Here is a 23652-nt window from a genome sequence, read left to right on the forward strand (position 1 = left end):
AACCCTTAGGACTCGCTATCAAAGCAAATCCCACTATCAAAGGTATTCCACTCCCACTGTCTAGTAATACAAGTAAAGTTTTTCAACATGCAGATGATACAACCTTGACATTAGCGGACACACAATCCATTAATCAATCTTTTAATGTACTTGACTTGTATTGTAAAGGATCTGGTGCAAAGGTGAACAAGGAAAAGACAGAACTTCTGTGTATTGGATCTGGTAAACTTACTGATGATTATTGCAAACAATTACAAATTCAAATGTGTGATCAAGTCATCTTAATTTTGGGAGCTTATGTTGGAAAATGTGCAAAGTTATGTGAGCAACTGAACTGGAATGATAGATTGTCTAAAATTAAAAACTTATTGCAACTGTGGTCACAGAGATATTTGACAATACAAGGAAAAGTAACAGTTGTTAATAACTTATTAGTTTCTAGAGTATTGTACATAGTGTCAGTTCAGCCTCTTCCTGATATGATTGCTGATGAATTGAAGCAATTATTTCTCAGATTTATCTGGTCAGGAAAGTCCCATTTGGTTCACTATTATACAATAATTGGTGATAAGCGAAATGGCGGACTACAGTTAACTGATATAAAGATGAAAATGTATGCATTCAGACTAAAATTTTTAAAAAGATACTTTGATGTGAATTGCCATGCTATGTGGAAAAATACCTTTGATCACTTTTTATCTACTGTCCTGAACATGAGGTTGACCAAAGAGTTGTTTCTCATGTCTTTAAATAAGCAACAATTGAATACCCTACCTATATTTTACAGAGAAATGTTTCATGCATGGGAAAAACTTAGAAATAATATCGATACAAATATTGATGTGAGGAATGTTTTTGAACAACCTCTCTTTTTAAATCCTAATATTACATGTGCTGGTAAAACGTTGTTTTTCGCAGAATTTATAGAAGCAGGAATTGTTCGTGTTCAGGATATTACATATGAATTTGTACCTGGAATACTACCTTATAGAGCTATTCAAGAAATGATATACAAATCAAATTCTGAGATCAAAACAGATAAGATAAAAAAAGACTATAATTGCATAATAGAAAGTATACCATTAGGCTGGAGAAATATTGTTGCAACAGAGTCAAAACCCACTGTAACCAATGGGAGAAATAATATGTTTCTCAGAGTTGATACAAAATTATATGACCTCTGTTTATGTACAACACAACTATTTTACAAGCTTTTATGTACGTTGATTTTTAAAGAACCAGCTTCTGTTTCCTTTTGGAGTAAGATATTTAGTTTGGAAAAGCATAAATACTGGAAATTGATACATCTACCTTTCAAGACCCCAGATTGTATAGATTTGGATTACAGAATAATGCACAATCGAATATTTACAAAAGAGAGACTAAAATACTATGGCAAAATTGATAATGACTTATGTCCAGTGTGCCAGTTGGAAACAGAGGATTTATTTCACATGTTTTTGAAATGTCCTGAATTAAGCTCTTTTAAGAATTATATTGTATATATAGTTGAGATTCTTTTTAAAGAATGTAGAGTTGGTGTTCTCAATAGCACTTCTTTTGAACAAATGCTCATGATAGGATATAACAAAGAAACAAAATCAGTAAATAGTTATTTTTTGAACTACATTCTGAGCATTGCTCGATTGTGCATTTACAAAAGAAGAAACATTATGTCGTTATTAGGGAAACAAATAGACATCGAAAGATTGTTCCAATATTTGACTAGAAAATATATATTATATGCGTATCAACATTACAAAGACAAAAATCAGACTTTGATAACGAAGTATTTTGTAAAAGATAATCCTTTAATGAGAATGGAAGAGGATAAACTGTTTATCACATTGTAGAATCATTGTTTTGTACTATAGCATTACAAAATATAATTTTAGAATCAATGTTCTGTAATATAGCTTAACAAAATACTATTGTAGAATCATTGTTTTGTAATATAGCATAACAAAATACTATTGTAGAACCATTATTTTGTAATATAGCATTACAAACTCCTATGTAAATACTGACTGTATACTTTTAACATATATACTGTACAAAACGTTTTTTAAATAAAAAAAAAAAAAAAAAAAAAAGGATTCCTCGCTCTCACCGCGGCGGCCGGGGTTCGATTCCCCGCTTGGGAAACTTTTGTTTTAATCTATATCGTGCAAATATAACATAAAGTTTTATCTTTACAAAGATAAGAAAAATTGTAGAAATTATATCTACGTTTCGACTTTCTGATCAAAAACAGTTTTTCTTAGGGGAAAGAGATTAATCACAATCAAAGTATTTGATTAAACATTACATTTATTCTCGCAAAAATTTAATGAAAACGCCACAGGAAAACATTTTTAATACAGTGCTTCCATTATTCACTCGGCCAAATCGTGTCATATATGAATGATTTTATATACGCTTTCAAATGATTAGATTTTTACGAAGCTCTCTGAACAATTTACAGCGTTTGCCAACGTTTAGGCATATTCAACACTAATTAATTTTATATTTAACGAAAATGAATTCACGATTGATTTTGGTGTATCGAGTTCCTCCTTTCCAATTTAAATGTTCTTGAAGTATCATTGTGATAATATCGATTATTAAATGGATAAAGAATATCGAATCTTGTTAATAGCAATATGACGCGTATAATTAGTATGAATGTGACGTCATAATATTACGCAGGTGCCTAGTATGAATAACGTCTGACACGATGTCTTTGATATGCATCGTACCGCAAATTTGAACAATGTAAAAGCGATGTAATATTGATCAAGTCATGAGTCTCTGCAGGGACAAACAATGAGCTCTTTCGATTTATTAAATATATTACGATATTACGGCACTTTGTACTTGAATCACGAAATAAATTAACGGGGTGGGAGACTTAGCCAACGTGGTCTTTAAATAAAGCGTAACCCTAATAGTATGAAAGTAATGCCACTGGAAATGCTAATGACTACTGCCATTTCCTTTAGTGTCCTCCGCATGATTGTTTGCGGAACGGAAAGAATAAAAACATGTACGTTTCCGTTACGTTTATCCTATGTTCTTTTCTCAGTCATAGGAATTATTCACAGATGTCCCTTATTTATTTTAATTCCCTATTAAATTCAATAAATATTTCTTATAACAGAGGCACATCAGACTGCGAAAGAGCGTACACAGGAGGCAAAGAGCTAGATCTGTATGGCGTCACGTGACATCATTCAACCCAAAAATGTTTAAATCGTTTCTTACTTATAACTTCTTTATAAAACTTTAATTTCAGACTAGCTTTATGGTGGATTATGGTTCACAAATAATTGCTAAAGGTCGAAAATACAAGTATCCAAATAAAAGTATATACCAATAAAAAAGCTCTGTATTTTCAGTTTGAAGACTGTGTATCCTGAATCAATTTTCTTCAAAGGCATCTATTGAGGAAGAAATAGAACCTAAGTGTATTTCCTAAGGCCAAACCTAGGCAACCGACTAGGACTGCAATGGCGGATGTTGAACCATCCACCCTTGAAATACGCGGTCTGCGCTCTACCATACAAGCTACCGCACCTACCTACATTGAATAAATGAAACGTCAATACGTCAAAGCTGATCAATCAATCAATACCCCATTGATGGTAGCTTCAATGCCATCACCTCCCCGATCCATCTCGCTGTGGCAATAGCGTCGGATATCTTTATTTAATTAACAGTGTGCTACGAACGGACGAATATTCACTGTATGATGCAGTCTCCATTGAGGCCCATATGACGATTGAAATAATAGAAAACTGGGCCATGAACGGACCGATATTCTAGAAAAAATCCGCCTTCGAATGTTCCACAAGCGAGAAACAACAAGCTACAGGAAACTGGACATCAGCTCTTGCACAGTGTTGGCCGGAACTTGATATTCAATCGTGGAAAGACAAATGCTATTCTTTACTAGAATCGTCCCATTGCGCATACCAAGTGAAATCAAGTACATAATGAGAACGAAAGTGAAATGTAAGTTACAGAAATTCCAAGAGGATAGTAAGTAAAATATAGTCCAACTTTCATCAGTTTCGGTGTAGTGCACGAGGTGTATATATGTCTCAAAATCAATTAAGTGTCGGCTGGAATCAGATTAGTAACAATATCGCCTCTTTCAGATGTAAGCTGTGATGACCCTGCAACACTGGCGACATATAGTTGTTTTCGGTCGTTTTTATTCTGTTTCTTCTGAATTTTATCTGAATTTGAGACTTCAGCGGTCAAATGATTTGTTTCACCAATTGCAAATATGCTTATTACCAACTTTAATAAATGTTCATAAAGATTACAAATTGTTTCAAACCCTTATGTATGATTTATTCGTGCATTTATATGATGTGTAGTTATCGAGTGAACAATGAAGCATATCAATTAAGTATCCCTGGCTTTTGGCATTGTTCAAATGAAAGATTTGCAACTTTCAATTGTTTTTGTAGTTAGTACCCGATTTTCTTTAATCGAAAAATGCCGCCTTTATTACCAGATTCACAACAAATAACTTGTAAAGGTTCTGGTAATGTATCAGATTATTTTGTACTGGACTATATAAACGAATCACATCCATGTTAAACTCCAAACGGTTAATTAAAGATCACATATCTCTCTCTCTCCATCTCTCTCTCTCTCTCTCTCTCTCTCTCTGTGTTCTTCTGTAAAATAGTATATGTTTTTATGATTTTATTTCCCGTTATCTCCCCAATACCAGTTTTGATCGCAAGAGCAAAACAATGCATAGGATCAAAATTATCTACCCAGTGTTGCCACCAAACCTAATTATGGTCATTTAAGACGCCTCGTCATACTTGATATTCGGGAAGACAATAGAAGCTTTCGAGAAATATATGTTCAATAAAAGACTACTCAAGTAGACTTAAGTGTTGTTCTTAAAAAATATTTCTAACGATTCAAAATATACATGTTTTCTTTCCTTAAATTTTTAGGAAATAATGTCTAAGACAGGGATGGGAAACTACGGCCCGAGCGGCCCGCCAAGGGCTTTCATGAGGCCCGCCAAAGGTTTTCATGCGGCCTAAGAACAAGTCATCATTCGCACTGACTCTGTTTATCTTACCCTGTTCATCAAATAAATGTGCTTCTTTTGTTTATAGTTAGGCGCTGATTGAAATTTGTATTTCAGATGTCTAAAGATACTGTAGATTATACAGCTCAGTGTTTGCGAAATACATTATGTGCATCTTCCATTGCCATGACAACTTGATATCCATGTATCAACAAATCATATCCATAATATCCCAAGTGGTCTAGTGGCTAGGATTCCGCGCTCTCACCGCGGCGGCCGGGGTTCGATTCCCCGCTTGGGAAACTTTTGTTTTAATCTATAGGACTTCCGGTTATGACATCAGAAGGAAAACACGTTTGATGATCGCTCCGTGAATTTTCAAGTTTTTTTTCCTTTAATAGACATTTTTTCTGTTTTAATTTGTTACAGGTACGTTTATAAGATTTGTGTGATCGCATTCATATATAAGTGTGATATATTTTGAGTGTGTGGATAACTTTATCCACCACACAAAATACTATTTTCTGTGACAATGAATACAAACCCTGGTCGTGCTGCACGAGCAGCACAAGGAGCTGACTCACACTCTAATGACACCAGTGGAATAGCTAACAATAAGAATGGCATGTCGAGTAACATCGATAGACAGACAGGAGCTTCTCGTCGTTTTGGGAAAGAATGTACCGTGGTGATTGATGTAAAGGATGTGAAGAAAATAAAGGCAAGTGATATTGTTAGAAGTGTAGAAGAATTAACCGGAGATATGTCGGTCTATGCAGTTGTGCCCAAAGGTGCAAATTTGTATGAGGTCACACTGCCGAGCAAGGAAGTAGCATATAATACCTTGTGTGGAATTGATATTGGAAGTGAACACTTTGATTGTACTCTCTTATATTCAGACACTATTATTGTGTCAATTCTTCATTTACCAGCATACATCACCGATGATGATATAAGTATGAAGCTCGGTGAATACGGAGTAGAACTTCTTTCTCCCATTCAACGCAGATATTATCCTGGGACTAGTGTGGCTGATGGGACTCGTTATGTCAAATGTAAATTTCCACAGCAGGTAAAATCCTTGCCTTACAGTCTGAAATTTCAGACTGTCAATGGTCAGCAATACTTTAGAGTATTACACGACAACCAAGTTAAGGTATGTTCTAGATGTCTAGATCCGGGACATGTTATAAAAGACTGCCCTGATTTTGTATGCTACAAGTGTGGGGAGCAAGGCCATGTAGCAAAAAATTGCACAAGGCAAAGATGTGACAGTTGTGGAAGTTTTCCTCTAATGTGTACATGCAGGATATGCGACAAATGCCACAAAGAGGCGCAAACATGTATATGTTACAGAGAGGCCATTGCAGGGATTCATTCGCAAGTTGATGATGATACTAGGGAAGACATATTGGAGTTACCGAGTGACGAAGATGATAAAGAAGAAATTGAGAATGCAAAACAAGATAACGAGAGTGGAGAAAGTGGGGAAGAAAAAGAAAGAAGTGGAGTTGATATGACCAATGTAGAAATAGAATCTGAGGAGGAAGTAAACAACAATCATACAATTGGAGATGGATCGGGGACAGATTCAGATGATGACAGGAAGATGGCTGCAGACGTTGTTGAAAGATCAAACGAATCACGTACATGTCAAGAAAACGGTACTAATATCGAAAATTTCAAAGTAGTACAAAGGAGAAGGAGAAGGTTTAATCCAGTACCTAACCTGAAAATGAATAGCATGCGACGAACACCTATTAAGAAATGATCAAACACTCAACATTTTTTAATACTTTCAATACACTCATCATAATCATGGCTTTAAATATTGTATCTCTAAATGTAAATGGCTTGCGTAATTTGAATAAACTAAAGTCTGGTTTAGAAATATTTAAAGAGAAAAGAGGCCATATTTTATTATTGCAAGAAACCTTTTGGGATGATGAGTTTGCTGAAAGTATTAGAGAAAATGAGATTTGGAATGGTGACATATTTTATAGTAATGCAGACAATAGGAGGGCAGGTGTTGCTGTTTTAGTAGTGAGAGAATTGAGAAATCAGGTGACACAAGAAATGATTGAAAAGGGTAGGATTTTACATCTTAAAATAGCTATTGATGATAAAGTGATTGATTTAATCAATATTTATGCTCCAAATGTTGTGAAGGAAAGGTTTAACTTTTTCATGAAGCTAAATACATATTTACATAACAGTACTAGTGATAGCACTATCCTGGCTGGTGATTTCAATACAACTTTAGCAGGTATTGATCGACATAACAAAGCCTTACATATTGATGATGTAGCAGTGCGTGAACTTTATAAAATTATTCATGATAGAAATATTACCGATTTATGGCGATCACGAAATCCTAGTACTCGTAGTTTCTCCAGAAAACAAGTTGTACTAGGCGAAATGAAGCAGAGTAGAATAGATTATTTTTTGATTTCCTCAAAATTGCATTCCAATGTGCAAAATATTTATTATGCAGATACATCCTTTAGTGATCATTCTTTTGTATACCTTAAACTAAATACCTGCAAAGTGGAAACAGGGCCCGGATTATGGATACTAAATAACAATGTTCTTTTTGAGGAAAAATATGTACAAAGAGTGAAATCAATTCTTACCGAGGGAAAAACTGACGAAATGTATTTTAGTGAACCACTCATTTGGTGGGATAATGTAAAATACAAAATTAAAAAATTTTCCCAAGTATACTGTACAAGAAGAAATAAGGAAAGATTACAAGAATACTTTACATTGCAAAATAAATTAAAATCATTTTCAGAAAAAGTCGCAAATAAAGAATCATATGACATTAACAAATATGAAGAACTAAAACATCAGTTAAGTGACTATGAAACCGATTTTTGTCGGGGTGCTATATTGAGATCTAAGGCGAAATGGGCAATTGAAAGCGATAGAAATACTAAATACTTTCTAAATCTTGAGAAATATCGACACAACAAAAATGTAATCAATGAATTGATTGATGATGATGGTGTAATTATTTCAAATACAAGCGGAATCTTAGATGAAATACATCAGTTTTATAGTCATTTATATTCTTCGGTAACTGTTGATGATAATTGTACTGATTCACTTTTAAATTTTGTAAACTGTTCTGTATCTGATGAGGATAAAGATATGTGTGATGCCATAATAACAGTTGATGAAATACATACAGATTGACAGTAGAGTGGTATTGTAAATTTTATGATTGTATATATGATATTCTGTTGCACATCTTTCAGAGTGTTAAGAATGACAATATTATGTCGAGATCAATGAGATTTGGCGTTATATCACTTATTTATAAAAATAAGAGGGATAATAGAAGATTGCAAAATTGGCGTCCTATCAGTTTACTTAATGTAGATTATAAAATTTTGACAAGGATTTTGTCTACACGTTTAAAAATGGTATTACCCAAAATTATTTCTCAAACTCAGACATGTTGTATAGTTGGGAGAGATATTGCTGATACTATAGTCACTGTAAGAGATATTATAGATATGGTTGAGAGAGACAATCTTGAGGGATATATCTTAAAAATTGATCAAGAAAAAGCGTTTGACAGAGTTTGCCACTCATATTTGATTTCTGTTTTACGAAAGTTCGGTTTTGGTGACAATTTTATTCAGTGGATAAAGATATTTTATAATGAAATTAAAAGTAGTGTTAAATGCAATGGTCATCTAACGAAACCCTTTTTAATTAAAAATTCAGTCAGACAAGGTTGTCCTATATCAGCAATGTTATATGTATTAGCAGCAGAACCCTTAGGACTCGCTATCAAAGCAAATCCCACTATCAAAGGTATTCCACTCCCACTGTCTAGTAATACAAGTAAAGTTTTTCAACATGCAGATGATACAACCTTGACATTAGCGGACACACAATCCATTAATCAATCTTTTAATGTACTTGACTTGTATTGTAAAGGATCTGGTGCAAAGGTGAACAAGGAAAAGACAGAACTTCTGTGTATTGGATCTGGTAAACTTACTGATGATTATTGCAAACAATTACAAATTCAAATGTGTGATCAAGTCATCTTAATTTTGGGAGCTTATGTTGGAAAATGTGCAAAGTTATGTGAGCAACTGAACTGGAATGATAGATTGTCTAAAATTAAAAACTTATTGCAACTGTGGTCACAGAGATATTTGACAATACAAGGAAAAGTAACAGTTGTTAATAACTTATTAGTTTCTAGAGTATTGTACATAGTGTCAGTTCAGCCTCTTCCTGATATGATTGCTGATGAATTGAAGCAATTATTTCTCAGATTTATCTGGTCAGGAAAGTCCCATTTGGTTCACTATTATACAATAATTGGTGATAAGCGAAATGGCGGACTACAGTTAACTGATATAAAGATGAAAATGTATGCATTCAGACTAAAATTTTTAAAAAGATACTTTGATGTGAATTGCCATGCTATGTGGAAAAATACCTTTGATCACTTTTTATCTACTGTCCTGAACATGAGGTTGACCAAAGAGTTGTTTCTCATGTCTTTAAATAAGCAACAATTGAATACCCTACCTATATTTTACAGAGAAATGTTTCATGCATGGGAAAAACTTAGAAATAATATCGATACAAATATTGATGTGAGGAATGTTTTTGAACAACCTCTCTTTTTAAATCCTAATATTACATGTGCTGGTAAAACGTTGTTTTTCGCAGAATTTATAGAAGCAGGAATTGTTCGTGTTCAGGATATTACATATGAATTTGTACCTGGAATACTACCTTATAGAGCTATTCAAGAAATGATATACAAATCAAATTCTGAGATCAAAACAGATAAGATAAAAAAAGACTATAATTGCATAATAGAAAGTATACCATTAGGCTGGAGAAATATTGTTGCAACAGAGTCAAAACCCACTGTAACCAATGGGAGAAATAATATGTTTCTCAGAGTTGATACAAAATTATATGACCTCTGTTTATGTACAACACAACTATTTTACAAGCTTTTATGTACGTTGATTTTTAAAGAACCAGCTTCTGTTTCCTTTTGGAGTAAGATATTTAGTTTGGAAAAGCATAAATACTGGAAATTGATACATCTACCTTTCAAGACCCCAGATTGTATAGATTTGGATTACAGAATAATGCACAATCGAATATTTACAAAAGAGAGACTAAAATACTATGGCAAAATTGATAATGACTTATGTCCAGTGTGCCAGTTGGAAACAGAGGATTTATTTCACATGTTTTTGAAATGTCCTGAATTAAGCTCTTTTAAGAATTATATTGTATATATAGTTGAGATTCTTTTTAAAGAATGTAGAGTTGGTGTTCTCAATAGCACTTCTTTTGAACAAATGCTCATGATAGGATATAACAAAGAAACAAAATCAGTAAATAGTTATTTTTTGAACTACATTCTGAGCATTGCTCGATTGTGCATTTACAAAAGAAGAAACATTATGTCGTTATTAGGGAAACAAATAGACATCGAAAGATTGTTCCAATATTTGACTAGAAAATATATATTATATGCGTATCAACATTACAAAGACAAAAATCAGACTTTGATAACGAAGTATTTTGTAAAAGATAATCCTTTAATGAGAATGGAAGAGGATAAACTGTTTATCACATTGTAGAATCATTGTTTTGTACTATAGCATTACAAAATATAATTTTAGAATCAATGTTCTGTAATATAGCTTAACAAAATACTATTGTAGAATCATTGTTTTGTAATATAGCATAACAAAATACTATTGTAGAACCATTATTTTGTAATATAGCATTACAAACTCCTATGTAAATACTGACTGTATACTTTTAACATATATACTGTACAAAACGTTTTTTAAATAAAAAAAAAAAAAAAAAAAAAAGGATTCCTCGCTCTCACCGCGGCGGCCGGGGTTCGATTCCCCGCTTGGGAAACTTTTGTTTTAATCTATATCGTGCAAATATAACATAAAGTTTTATCTTTACAAAGATAAGAAAACTTGTAGAAATTATATCTACGTTTCGACTTTCTGATCAAAAACAGTTTTTCTTAGGGGAAAGAGATTAATCACAATCAAAGTATTTGATTAAACATTACATTTATTCTCGCAAAAATTTAATGAAAACACCACAGGAAAACATTTTTAATACAGTGCTTCCATTATTCACTCGGCCAAATCGTGTCATATATGAATGATTTTATATACGCTTTCAAATGATTCGATTTTTACGAAGCTCTCTGAACAATTTACAGCGTTTGCCAACGTTTAGGCATATTTAACACTAATTAATTTTATATTTAACGAAAATGAATTCACGATTGATTTTGGTGTATCGAGTTCCTCCTTTCCAATTTAAATGTTCTTGAAGTATCATTGTGATAATATCGATTATTAAATGGATAAAGAATATCGAATCTTGTTAATAGCAATATGACGCGTATAATTAGTATGAATGTGACGTCATAATATTACGCAGGTGCCTAGTATGAATAACGTCTGACACGATGTCTTTGATATGTATCGTACCGCAAATTTGAACAATGTAAAAGCGATGTAATATTGATCAAGTCATGAGTCTCTGCAGGGACAAACAATGAGCTCTTTCGATTTATTAAATATATTACGATATTACGGCACTTTGTACTTGAATCACGAAATAAATTGACGGGGTGGGAGACTTAGCCAACGTGGTCTTTAAATAAAGCGTAACCCTAATAGTATGAAAGTAATGCCACTGGAAATGCTAATGACTACTGCCATTTCCTTTAGTGTCCTCCGCATGATTGTTTGCGGAACGGAAAGAATAAAAACATGTACGTTTCCGTTACGTTTATCCTATGTTCTTTTCTCAGTCATAGGAATTATTCACAGATGTCCCTTATTTATTTTAATTCCCTGTTAAATTCAATAAATATTTCTTATGACAGAGGCACATCAGACTGCGAAAGAGCGTACACAAGAGGCAAAGAGCTAGATCTGTGTGGCGTCACGTGACATCATTCAACCCAAAAATTTTTAAATCGTTTCTTACTTATAACTTCTTTATAAAACTTTAATTTCAGACTAGCTTTATGGTGGATTATGGTTCACAAATAATTGCTAAAGGTCGAAAATACAAGTATCCAAATAAAAGTATATACCAATAAAAAAGCTCTGTATTTTCAGTTTGAAGACTGTGTATCCTGAATCAATTTTCTTCAAAGGCATCTATTGAGGAAGAAATAGAACCTAAGTGTATTTCCTAAGGCCAAACCTAGGCAACCGACTAGGACTGCAATGGCGGATGTTGAACCATCCACCCTTGAAATACGCGGTCTGCGCTCTACCATACAAGCTACCGCACCTACCTACATTGAATAAATGAAACGTCAATACGTCAAAGCTGATCAATCAATCAATACCCCATTTATGGTAGCTTCAATGCCATCACCTCCCCGATCCATCTCGCTGTGGCAATAGCGTCGGATATCTTTATTTAATTAACAGTGTGCTACGAACGGACGAATATTCACTGTATGATGCAGTCTCCATTGAGGCCCATATGACGATTGAAATAATAGAAAACTGGGCCATGAACGGACCGATATTCTAGAAAAAATCCGCCTTCGAATGTTCCACAAGCGAGAAACAACAAGCTACAGGAAACTGGACATCAGCTCTTGCACAGTGTTGGCCGGAACTTGATATTCAATCGTGGAAAGACAAATGCTATTCTTTACTAGAATCGTCCCATTGCGCATACCAAGTGAAATCAAGTACATAATGAGAATGAAAGTGAAATGTAAGTTACAGAAATTCCAAGAGGATAGTAAGTAAAATATAGTCCAACTTTCATCAGTTTCGGTGTAGTGCACGAGGTGTATATATGTCTCAAAATCAATTAAGTGTCGGCTGGAATCAGATTAGTAACAATATCGCCTCTTTCAGATGTAAGCTGTGATGACCCTGCAACACTGGCGACATATAGTTGTTTTCGGTCGTTTTTATTCTGTTTCTTCTGAATTTTATCTGAATTTGAGACTTCAGCGGTCAAATGATTTGTTTCACCAATTGCAAATATGCTTATTACCAACTTTAATAAATGTTCATAAAGATTACAAATTGTTTCAAAACCTTATGTATGATTTATTCGTGCATTTATATGATGTGTAGTTATCGAGTGAACAATGAAGCATATCAATTAAGTATCCCTGGCTTTTGGCATTGTTCAAATGAAAGATTTGCAACTTTCAATTGTTTTTGTAGTTAGTACCAGTTTTTCTTTAATCGAAAAATGCCGCCTTTATTACCAGATTCACAACAAATAACTTGTAAAGGTTCTGGTAATGTATCAGATTATTTTGTATTGGACTATATAAACGAATCACATCCATGTTAAACTCCAAACGGTTAATTAAAGATCACATATCTCTCTCTCTCCATCTCTCTCTCTCTCTCTCTCTCTCTCTCTGTGTTCTTCTGTAAAATAGTATATGTTTTTATGATTTTATTTCCCGTTATCTCCCCAATACCAGTTTTGATCGCAAGAGCAAAACAATGCATAGGATCAAAATTATCTACCCAGTGTAGCCACCAAACCTAATTATGGTCATTTAAGACGCCTCGACATACTTGATATTCGGGAAGACAATAGAAGCTTTCGAGAAATATATGTTCAATAAAAGACTACTCAAGTAGACTTAAGTGTTGTTCTTAAAAAATATTTCTAACGATTCAAAATATACATGTTTTCTTTCCTTAAATTTTTAGGAAATAATGTCTAAGACAGGGGTGGGAAACTACGGCCCGAGCGGCCCGCCAAGGGCTTTCATGAGGCCCGCCAAAGGTTTTCATGCGGCCTAAGAACAAGTCATCATTCGCACTGACTCTGTTTATCTTACCCTGTTCATCAAATAAATGTGCTTCTTTTGTTTATAGTTAGGCGCTGATTGAAATTTGTATTTCAGATGTCTAAAGATACTGTAGATTATACAGCTCAGTGTTTGCGAAATACATTATGTGCATCTTCCATTGCCATGACAACTTGATATCCATGTATCAACAAATCATATCCATAATATCCCAAGTGGTCTAGTGGCTGGGATTCCGCGCTCTCACCGCGGCGGCTGGGGTTCGATTCCCCGCTTGGGAAACTTTTGTTTGAATCTATAGGACTTCCGGTTATGACATCAGAAGAAAAACACGTTTGATGATCGCTCCGTGAATTTTGCAAGTTTTTTTTCTTTAATAGACATTTTTTCTGTTTTAATTTGTTACAGGTACGTTTATAAGATTTGTGTGATCGCATTCATATATAAGTGTGATATATTTTGAGTGTGTGGATAACTTTATCCACCACACAAAATACTATTTTCTGTGACAATTAATACAAAGCCTGGTCGTGCTGCACGAGCAGCACAAGGAGCTGACTCACACTCTAATGACACCAGTGGAATAGCTAACAATAAGAATGGCATGTCGAGTAACATCGATAGACAGACAGGAGCTTCTCGTCGTTTTGGGAAAGAATGTACCGTGGTGATTGATGTAAAGGATGTGAAGAAAATAAAGGCAAGTGATATTGTTAGAAGTGTAGAAGAATTAACCGGAGATATGTCGGTCTATGCAGTTGTGCCCAAAGGTGCAAATTTGTATGAGGTCACACTGCCGAGCAAGGAAGTAGCATATAATACCTTTGTGTGGAATTTATATTGGAAGTGAACACTTTGATTGTACTCTCTTATATTCAGACACTATTATTGTGTCAATTCTTCATTTACCAGCATACATCACCGATGATGATATAAGTATGAAGCTCGGTGAATACGGAGTAGAACTTCTTTCTCCCATTCAACGCAGATATTATCCTGGGACTAGTGTGGCTGATGGGACTCGTTATGTCAAATGTAAATTTCCACAGCAGGTAAAATCCTTGCCTTACAGTCTGAAATTTCAGACTGTCAATGGTCAGCAATACTTTAGAGTATTACACGACAACCAAGTTAAGGTATGTTCTAGATGTCTAGATCCGGGACATGTTATAAAAGACTGCCCTGATTTTGTATGCTACAAGTGTGGGGAGCAAGGCCATGTAGCAAAAAATTGCACAAGGCAAAGATGTGACAGTTGTGTAAGTTTTCCTCTAATGTGTACATGCAGGATATGCGACAAATGCCACAAAGAGGCGCAAACATGTATATGTTACAGAGAGGCCATTGCAGGGATTCATTCGCAAGTTGATGATGATACTAGGGAAGACATATTGGAGTTACCGAGTGACGAAGATGATAAAGAAGAAATTGAGAATGCAAAACAAGATAACGAGAGTGGAGAAAGTGGGGAAGAAAAAGAAAGAAGTGGAGTTGATATGACCAATGTAGAAATAGAATCTGAGGAGGAAGTAAACAACAATCATACAATTGGAGATGGATCGGGGACAGATTCAGATGATGACAGGAAGATGGCTGCAGACGTTGTTGAAAGATCAAACGAATCACGTACATGTCAAGAAAACGGTACTAATATCGAAAATTTCAAAGTAGTACAAAGGAGAAGGAGAAGGTTTAATCCAGTACCTAACCTGAAAATGAATAGCATGCGACGAACACCTATTAAGAAATGATCAAACACTCAACATTTTTTAATACTTTCAATACACTCATCATAATCATGGCTTTAAATATTGTATCTCTAAATGTAAATGGCTTGCGTAATTTGAATAAACTAAAGTCTGTTTTAGAAATATTTAAAGAGAAAAGAGGCCATATTTTATTATTGCAAGAAACCTTTTGGGATGATGAGTTTGCTGAAAGTATTAGAGAAAATGAGATTTGGAATGGTGACATATTTTATAGTAATGCAGACAATAGGAGGGCAGGTGTTGCTGTTTTAGTAGTGAGAGAATTGAGAAATCAGGTGACACAAGAAATGATTGAAAAGGGTAGGATTTTACATCTTAAAATAGCTATTGATGATAAAATGATTGATTTAATCAATATTTATGCTCCAAATGTTGTGAAGGAAAGGTTTAACTTTTTCATGAAGCTAAATACATATTTACATAACAGTACTAGTGATAGCACTATCCTGGCTGGTGATTTCAATACAACTTTAGCAGGTATTGATCGACATAACAAAGCCTTACATATTGATGATGTAGCAGTGCGTGAACTTTATAAAATTATTCATGATAGAAATATTACCGATTTATGGCGATCACGAAATCCTAGTACTCGTAGTTTCTCCAGAAAACAAGTTGTACTAGGCGAAATGAAGCAGAGTAGAATAGATTATTTTTTGATTTCCTCAAAATTGCATTCCAATGTGCAAAATATTTATTATGCAGATACATCCTTTAGTGATCATTCTTTTGTATACCTTAAACTAAATACCTGCAAAGTGGAAACAGGGCCCGGATTATGGATACTAAATAACAATGTTCTTTTTGAGGAAAAATATGTACAAAGAGTGAAATCAATTCTTACCGAGGGAAAAACTGACGAAATGTATTTTAGTGAACCACTCATTTGGTGGGATAATGTAAAATACAAAATTAAAAAATTTTCCCAAGTATACTGTACAAGAAGAAATAAGGAAAGATTACAAGAATACTTTACATTGCAAAATAAATTAAAATCATTTTCAGAAAAAGTCGCAAATAAAGAATCATATGACATTAACAAATATGAAGAACTAAAACATCAGTTAAGTGACTATGAAACCGATTTTTGTCGGGGTGCTATATTGAGATCTAAGGCGAAATGGGCAATTGAAAGCGATAGAAATACTAAATACTTTCTAAATCTTGAGAAATATCGACACAACAAAAATGTAATCAATGAATTGATTGATGATGATGGTGTAATTATTTCAAATACAAGCGGAATCTTAGATGAAATACATCAGTTTTATAGTCATTTATATTCTTCGGTAACTGTTGATGATAATTGTACTGATTCACTTTTAAATTTTGTAAACTGTTCTGTATCTGATGAGGATAAAGATATGTGTGATGCCATAATAACAGTTGATGAAATACATACAGATTGACAGTAGAGTGGTATTGTAAATTTTATGATTGTATATATGATATTCTGTTGCACATCTTTCAGAGTGTTAAGAATGACAATATTATGTCGAGATCAATGAGATTTGGCGTTATATCACTTATTTATAAAAATAAGGGGGATAATAGAAGATTGCAAAATTGGCGTCCTATCAGTTTACTTAATGTAGATTATAAAATTTTGACAAGGATTTTGTCTACACGTTTAAAAATGGTATTACCCAAAATTATTTCTCAAACTCAGACATGTTGTATAGTTGGGAGAGATATTGCTGATACTATAGTCACTGTAAGAGATATTATAGATATGGTTGAGAGAGACAATCTTGAGGGATATATCTTAAAAATTGATCAAGAAAAAGCGTTTGACAGAGTTTGCCACTCATATTTGATTTCTGTTTTACGAAAGTTCGGTTTTGGTGACAATTTTATTCAGTGGATAAAGATATTTTATAATGAAATTAAAAGTAGTGTTAAATGCAATGGTCATCTAACGAAACCCTTTTTAATTAAAAATTCAGTCAGACAAGGTTGTCCTATATCAGCAATGTTATATGTATTAGCAGCAGAACCCTTAGGACTCGCTATCAAAGCAAATCCCACTATCAAAGGTATTCCACTCCCACTGTCTAGTAATACAAGTAAAGTTTTTCAACATGCAGATGATACAACCTTGACATTAGCGGACACACAATCCATTAATCAATCTTTTAATGTACTTGACTTGTATTGTAAAGGATCTGGTGCAAAGGTGAACAAGGAAAAGACAGAACTTCTGTGTATTGGATCTGGTAAACTTACTGATGATTATTGCAAACAATTACAAATTCAAATGTGTGATCAAGTCATCTTAATTTTGGGAGCTTATGTTGGAAAATGTGCAAAGTTATGTGAGCAACTGAACTGGAATGATAGATTGTCTAAAATTAAAAACTTATTGCAACTGTGGTCACAGAGATATTTGACAATACAAGGAAAAGTAACAGTTGTTAATAACTTATTAGTTTCTAGAGTATTGTACATAGTGTCAGTTCAGCCTCTTCCTGATATGATTGCTGATGAATTGAAGCAATTATTTCTCAGATTTATCTGGTCAGGAAAGTCCCATTTGGTTCACTATTATACAATAATTGGTGATAAGCGAAATGGCGGACTACAGTTAACTGATATAAAGATGAAAATGTATGCATTCAGACTAAAATTTTTAAAAAGATACTTTGATGTGAATTGCCATGCTATGTGGAAAAATACCTTTGATCACTTTTTATCTACTGTCCTGAACATGAGGTTGACCAAAGAGTTGTTTCTCATGTCTTTAAATAAGCAACAATTGAATACCCTACCTATATTTTACAGAGAAATGTTTCATGCATGGGAAAAACTTAGAAATAATATCGATACAAATATTGATGTGAGGAATGTTTTTGAACAACCTCTCTTTTTAAATCCTAATATTACATGTGCTGGTAAAACGTTGTTTTTCGCAGAATTTATAGAAGCAGGAATTGTTCGTGTTCAGGATATTACATATGAATTTGTACCTGGAATACTACCTTATAGAGCTATTCAAGAAATGATATACAAATCAAATTCTGAGATCAAAACAGATAAGATAAAAAAAGACTATAATTGCATAATAGAAAGTATACCATTAGGCTGGAGAAATATTGTTGCAACAGAGTCAAAACCCACTGTAACCAATGGGAGAAATAATATGTTTCTCAGAGTTGATACAAAATTATATGACCTCTGTTTATGTACAACACAACTATTTTACAAGCTTTTATGTACGTTGATTTTTAAAGAACCAGCTTCTGTTTCCTTTTGGAGTAAGATATTTAGTTTGGAAAAGCATAAATACTGGAAATTGATACATCTACCTTTCAAGACCCCAGATTGTATAGATTTGGATTACAGAATAATGCACAATCGAATATTTACAAAAGAGAGACTAAAATACTATGGCAAAATTGATAATGACTTATGTCCAGTGTGCCAGTTGGAAACAGAGGATTTATTTCACATGTTTTTGAAATGTCCTGAATTAAGCTCTTTTAAGAATTATATTGTATATATAGTTGAGATTCTTTTTAAAAAATGTAGAGTTGGTGTTCTCAATAGCACTTCTTTTGAACAAATGCTCATGATAGGATATAACAAAGAAACAAAATCAGTAAATAGTTATTTTTTGAACTACATTCTGAGCATTGCTCGATTGTGCATTTACAAAAGAAGAAACATTATGTCGTTATTAGGGAAACAAATAGACATCGAAAGATTGTTCCAATATTTGACTAGAAAATATATATTATATGCGTATCAACATTACAAAGACAAAAATCAGACTTTGATAACGAAGTATTTTGTAAAAGATAATCCTTTAATGAGAATGGAAGAGGATAAACTGTTTATCACATTGTAGAATCATTGTTTTGTACTATAGCATTACAAAATATAATTTTAGAATCAATGTTCTGTAATATAGCTTAACAAAATACTATTGTAGAATCATTGTTTTGTAATATAGCATTACAAAATACTATTGTAGAACCATTATTTTGTAATATAGCATTACAAACTCCTATGTAAATACTGACTGTATACTTTTAACATATATACTGTACAAAACGTTTTTTAAATAAAGAAAGAAAAAAAAAAAAGGATTCCTCGCTCTCACCGAGGCGGCCGGGGTTCGATTCCCCGCTTGGGAAACTTTTGTTTTAATCTATATCGTGCAAATATAACATAAAGTTTTATCTTTACAAAGATAAGAAAAATTGTAGAAATTATATCTACGTTTCGACTTTCTGATCAAAAACAGTTTTTCTTAGGGGAAAGAGATTAATCACAATCAAAGTATTTGATTAAACATTACATTTATTCTCGCAAAAATTTAATGAAAACACCACAGGAAAACATTTTTAATACAGTGCTTCCATTATTCACTCGGCCAAATCGTGTCATATATGAATGATCTTATATACGCTTTCAAATGATTCGATTTACAGCGTTTGCCAACATTTAAGCATATTTAACACTAATTAATTTTATATTTAACGAAAATGAATTCACGATTGATTTTGGTGTATCGAGTTCCTCCTTTCCAATTTAAATGTTCTTGAAGTATCATTGTGATAATATCGATTATCAAATGGATAAAGAATATCGAATCTTGTTAATAGCAATATGACGCGTATAATTAGTATGAATGTGACGTCATAATATTACGCAGGTGCCTAGTATGAATAACGTCTGACACGATGTCTTTGATATGTATCGTACCGCAAATTTGAACAATGTAAAAGCGATGTAATATTGATCAAGTCATGAGTCTCTGCAGGGACAAACAATGAGCTCTTTCGATTAATTAAATATATTACGATATTACGGCATTTTGTACTTGAATCACGAAATAAATTGACGGAGTGGGAGACTTAGCCAACGTGGTCTTTAAATAAAGCGTAACCCTAATAGTATGAAAGTAATGCCACTGGAAATGCTAATGACTACTGCCATTTCCTTTAGTGTCCTCCGCATGATTGTTTGCGGAACGGAAAGAATAAAAACATGTACGTTTCCGTTACGTTTATCCTATGTTCTTTTCTCAGTCATAGGAATTATTCACAGATGTCCCTTATTTATTTTAATTCCCTGTTAAATTCAATAAATATTTCTTATAACAGAGGCACATCAGACTGCGAAAGAGCGTACACAGGAGGCAAAGAGCTAGATCTGTATGGCGTCACGTGACATCATTCAACCCAAAAATGTTTAAATCGTTTCTTACTTATAACTTCTTTATAAAACTTTAATTTCAGACCAGCTTTAAGGTGGATTATGGTTCACAAATAATTGCTAAAGGTCGAAAATACAAGTATCCAAATAAAAGTATATACCAATAAAAAAGCTCTGTATTTTCAGTTTGAAGACTGTGTATCCTGAATCAATTTTCTTCAAAGGCATCTATTGAGGAAGAAATAGAACCTAAGTGTATTTCCTAAGGCCAAACCTAGGCAACCGACTAGGACTGCAATGGCGGATGTTGAACCATCCACCCTTGAAATACGCGGTCTGCGCTCTACCATACAAGCTACCGCACCTACCTACATTGAATAAATGAAACGTCAATACGTCAAAGCTGATCAATCAATCAATACCCCATTTATGGTAGCTTCAATGCCATCACCTCCCCGATCCATCTCGCTGTGGCAATAGCGTCGGATATCTTTATTTAATTAACAGTGTGCTACGAACGGACGAATATTCACTGTATGATGCAGTCTCCATTGAGGCCCATATGACGATTGAAATAATAGAAAACTGGGCCATGAACGGACCGATATTCTAGAAAAAATCCGCCTTCGAATGTTCCACAAGCGAGAAACAACAAGCTACAGGAAACTGGACATCAGCTCTTGCACAGTGTTGGCCGGAACTTGATATTCAATCGTGGAAAGACAAATGCTATTCTTTACTAGAATCGTCCCATTGCGCATACCAAGTGAAATCAAGTACATAATGAGAACGAAAGTGAAATGTAAGTTACAGAAATTCCAAGAGGATAGTAAGTAAAATATAGTCCAACTTTCATCAGTTTCGGTGTAGTGCACGAGGTGTATATATGTCTCAAAATCAATTAAGTGTCGGCTGGAATCAGATTAGTAACAATATCGCCTCTTTCAGATGTAAGCTGTGATGACCCTGCAACACTGGCGACATATAGTTGTTTTCGGTCGTTTTTATTCTGTTTCTTCTGAATTTTATCTGAATTTGAGACTTCAGCGGTCAAATGATTTGTTTCACCAATTGCAAATATGCTTATTACCAACTTTAATAAATGTTCATAAAGATTACAAATTGTTTCAAAACCTTATGCATGATTTATTCGTGCATTTATATGATGTGTAGTTATCGAGTGAACAATGAAGCATATCAATTAAGTATCCCTGGCTTTTGGCATTGTTCAAATGAAAGATTTGCAACTTTCAATTGTTTTTGTAGTTAGTACCCGTTTTTCTTTAATCGAAAAATGCCGCCTTTATTACCAGATTCACAACAAATAACTTGTAAAGGTTCTGGTAATGTATCAGATTATTTTGTACTGGACTATATAAACGAATCACATCCATGTTAAACTCCAAACGGTTAATTAAAGATCACATATCTCTCTCTCCATCTCTCTCTCTCTCTCTCTCTCTGTCTCTGTGTTCTTCTGTAAAATAGTATATGTTTTTATGATTTTATTTCCCGTTATCTCCCCAATACCAGTTTTGATCGCAAGAGCAAAAGAATGCATGGGATCAAAATTATCTACCCAGTGTAGCCACCAAACCTAATTATGGTCATTTAAGACGCCTCGACATACTTGATATTCGGGAAGACAATAGAAGCTTTCGAGAAATATATGTTCAATAAAAGACTACTCAAGTAGACTTAAGTGTTGTTCTTAAAAAATATTTCTAACGATTCAAAATATACATGTTTTCTTTCCTTAAATTTTTAGGAAATAATGTCTAAGACAGGGGAGGGAAACTACGGCCCGAGCGGCCCGCCAAGGGCTTTCATGAGGCCCGCCAAAGGTTTTCATGCGGCCTAAGAACAAGTCATCATTCGCACTGACTCTGTTTATCTTACCCTGTTCATCAAATAAATGTGCTTCTTTTGTTTATAGTTAGGCGCTGATTGAAATTTGTATTTCAGATGTCTAAAGATACTGTAGATTATACAGCTCAGTGTTTGCGAAATACATTATGTGCATCTTCCATTGCCATGACAACTTGATATCCATGTATCAACAAATCATATCCATAATATCCCAAGTGGTCTAGTGGCTAGGATTCCGCGCTCTCACCGCGGCGGCCGGGGTTCGATTCCCCGCTTGGGAAACTTTTGTTTTAATCTATAGGACTTCCGGTTATGACATCAGAAGGAAAACACGTTTGATGATAGCTCCGTGAATTTTCAAGTTTTTTTCCTTTAATAGACATTTTTTCTGTTTTAATTTGTTACAGGTACGTTTATAAGATTTGTGTGATCGCATTCATATATAAGTGTGATATATTTTGAGTGTGTGGATAACTTTATCCACCACACAAAATACTATTTTCTGTGACAATTAATACAAAGCCTGGTCGTGCTGCACGAGCAGCACAAGGAGCTGACTCACACTCTAATGACACCAGTGGAATAGCTAACAATAAGAATGGCATGTCGAGTAACATCGATAGACAGACAGGAGCTTCTCGTCGTTTTGGGAAAGAATGTACCGTGGTGATTGATGTAAAGGATGTGAAGAAAATAAAGGCAAGTGATATTGTTAGAAGTGTAGAAGAATTAACCGGAGATATGTCGGTCTATGCAGTTGTGCCCAAAGGTGCAAATTTGTATGAGGTCACACTGCCGAGCAAGGAAGTAGCATATAATACCTTGTGTGGAATTGATATTGGAAGTGAACACTTTGATTGTACTCTCTTATATTCAGACACTATTATTGTGTCAATTCTTCATTTACCAGCATACATCACCGATGATGATATAAGTATGAAGCTCGGTGAATACGGAGTAGAACTTCT

General features: G+C 33.9%; 2 non-coding genes across 2 annotated transcripts; both read left to right on the plus strand.

The window, feature by feature from the left end:
* The first annotated feature begins 5271 nt into the window (after nt 1-5271).
* Trnae-cuc (transfer RNA glutamic acid (anticodon CUC)) lies at nt 5272-5343 on the plus strand. The gene has a single exon. It is a non-coding gene; the product is annotated as a tRNA-Glu (tRNA).
* Nucleotides 5344-22893: 17550 nt separating this feature from the next.
* Trnae-cuc (transfer RNA glutamic acid (anticodon CUC)) lies at nt 22894-22965 on the plus strand. Its single transcript has one exon. It is a non-coding gene; the product is annotated as a tRNA-Glu (tRNA).
* The last annotated feature ends 687 nt before the right edge of the window (nt 22966-23652 follow it).

Source organism: Sinohyriopsis cumingii, chromosome 3, assembly GCF_028554795.1.
Source record: "Sinohyriopsis cumingii isolate HCF-2022 chromosome 3, ASM2855479v2, whole genome shotgun sequence".
Classification (NCBI taxonomy): domain Eukaryota; kingdom Metazoa; phylum Mollusca; class Bivalvia; order Unionida; family Unionidae; genus Sinohyriopsis; species Sinohyriopsis cumingii.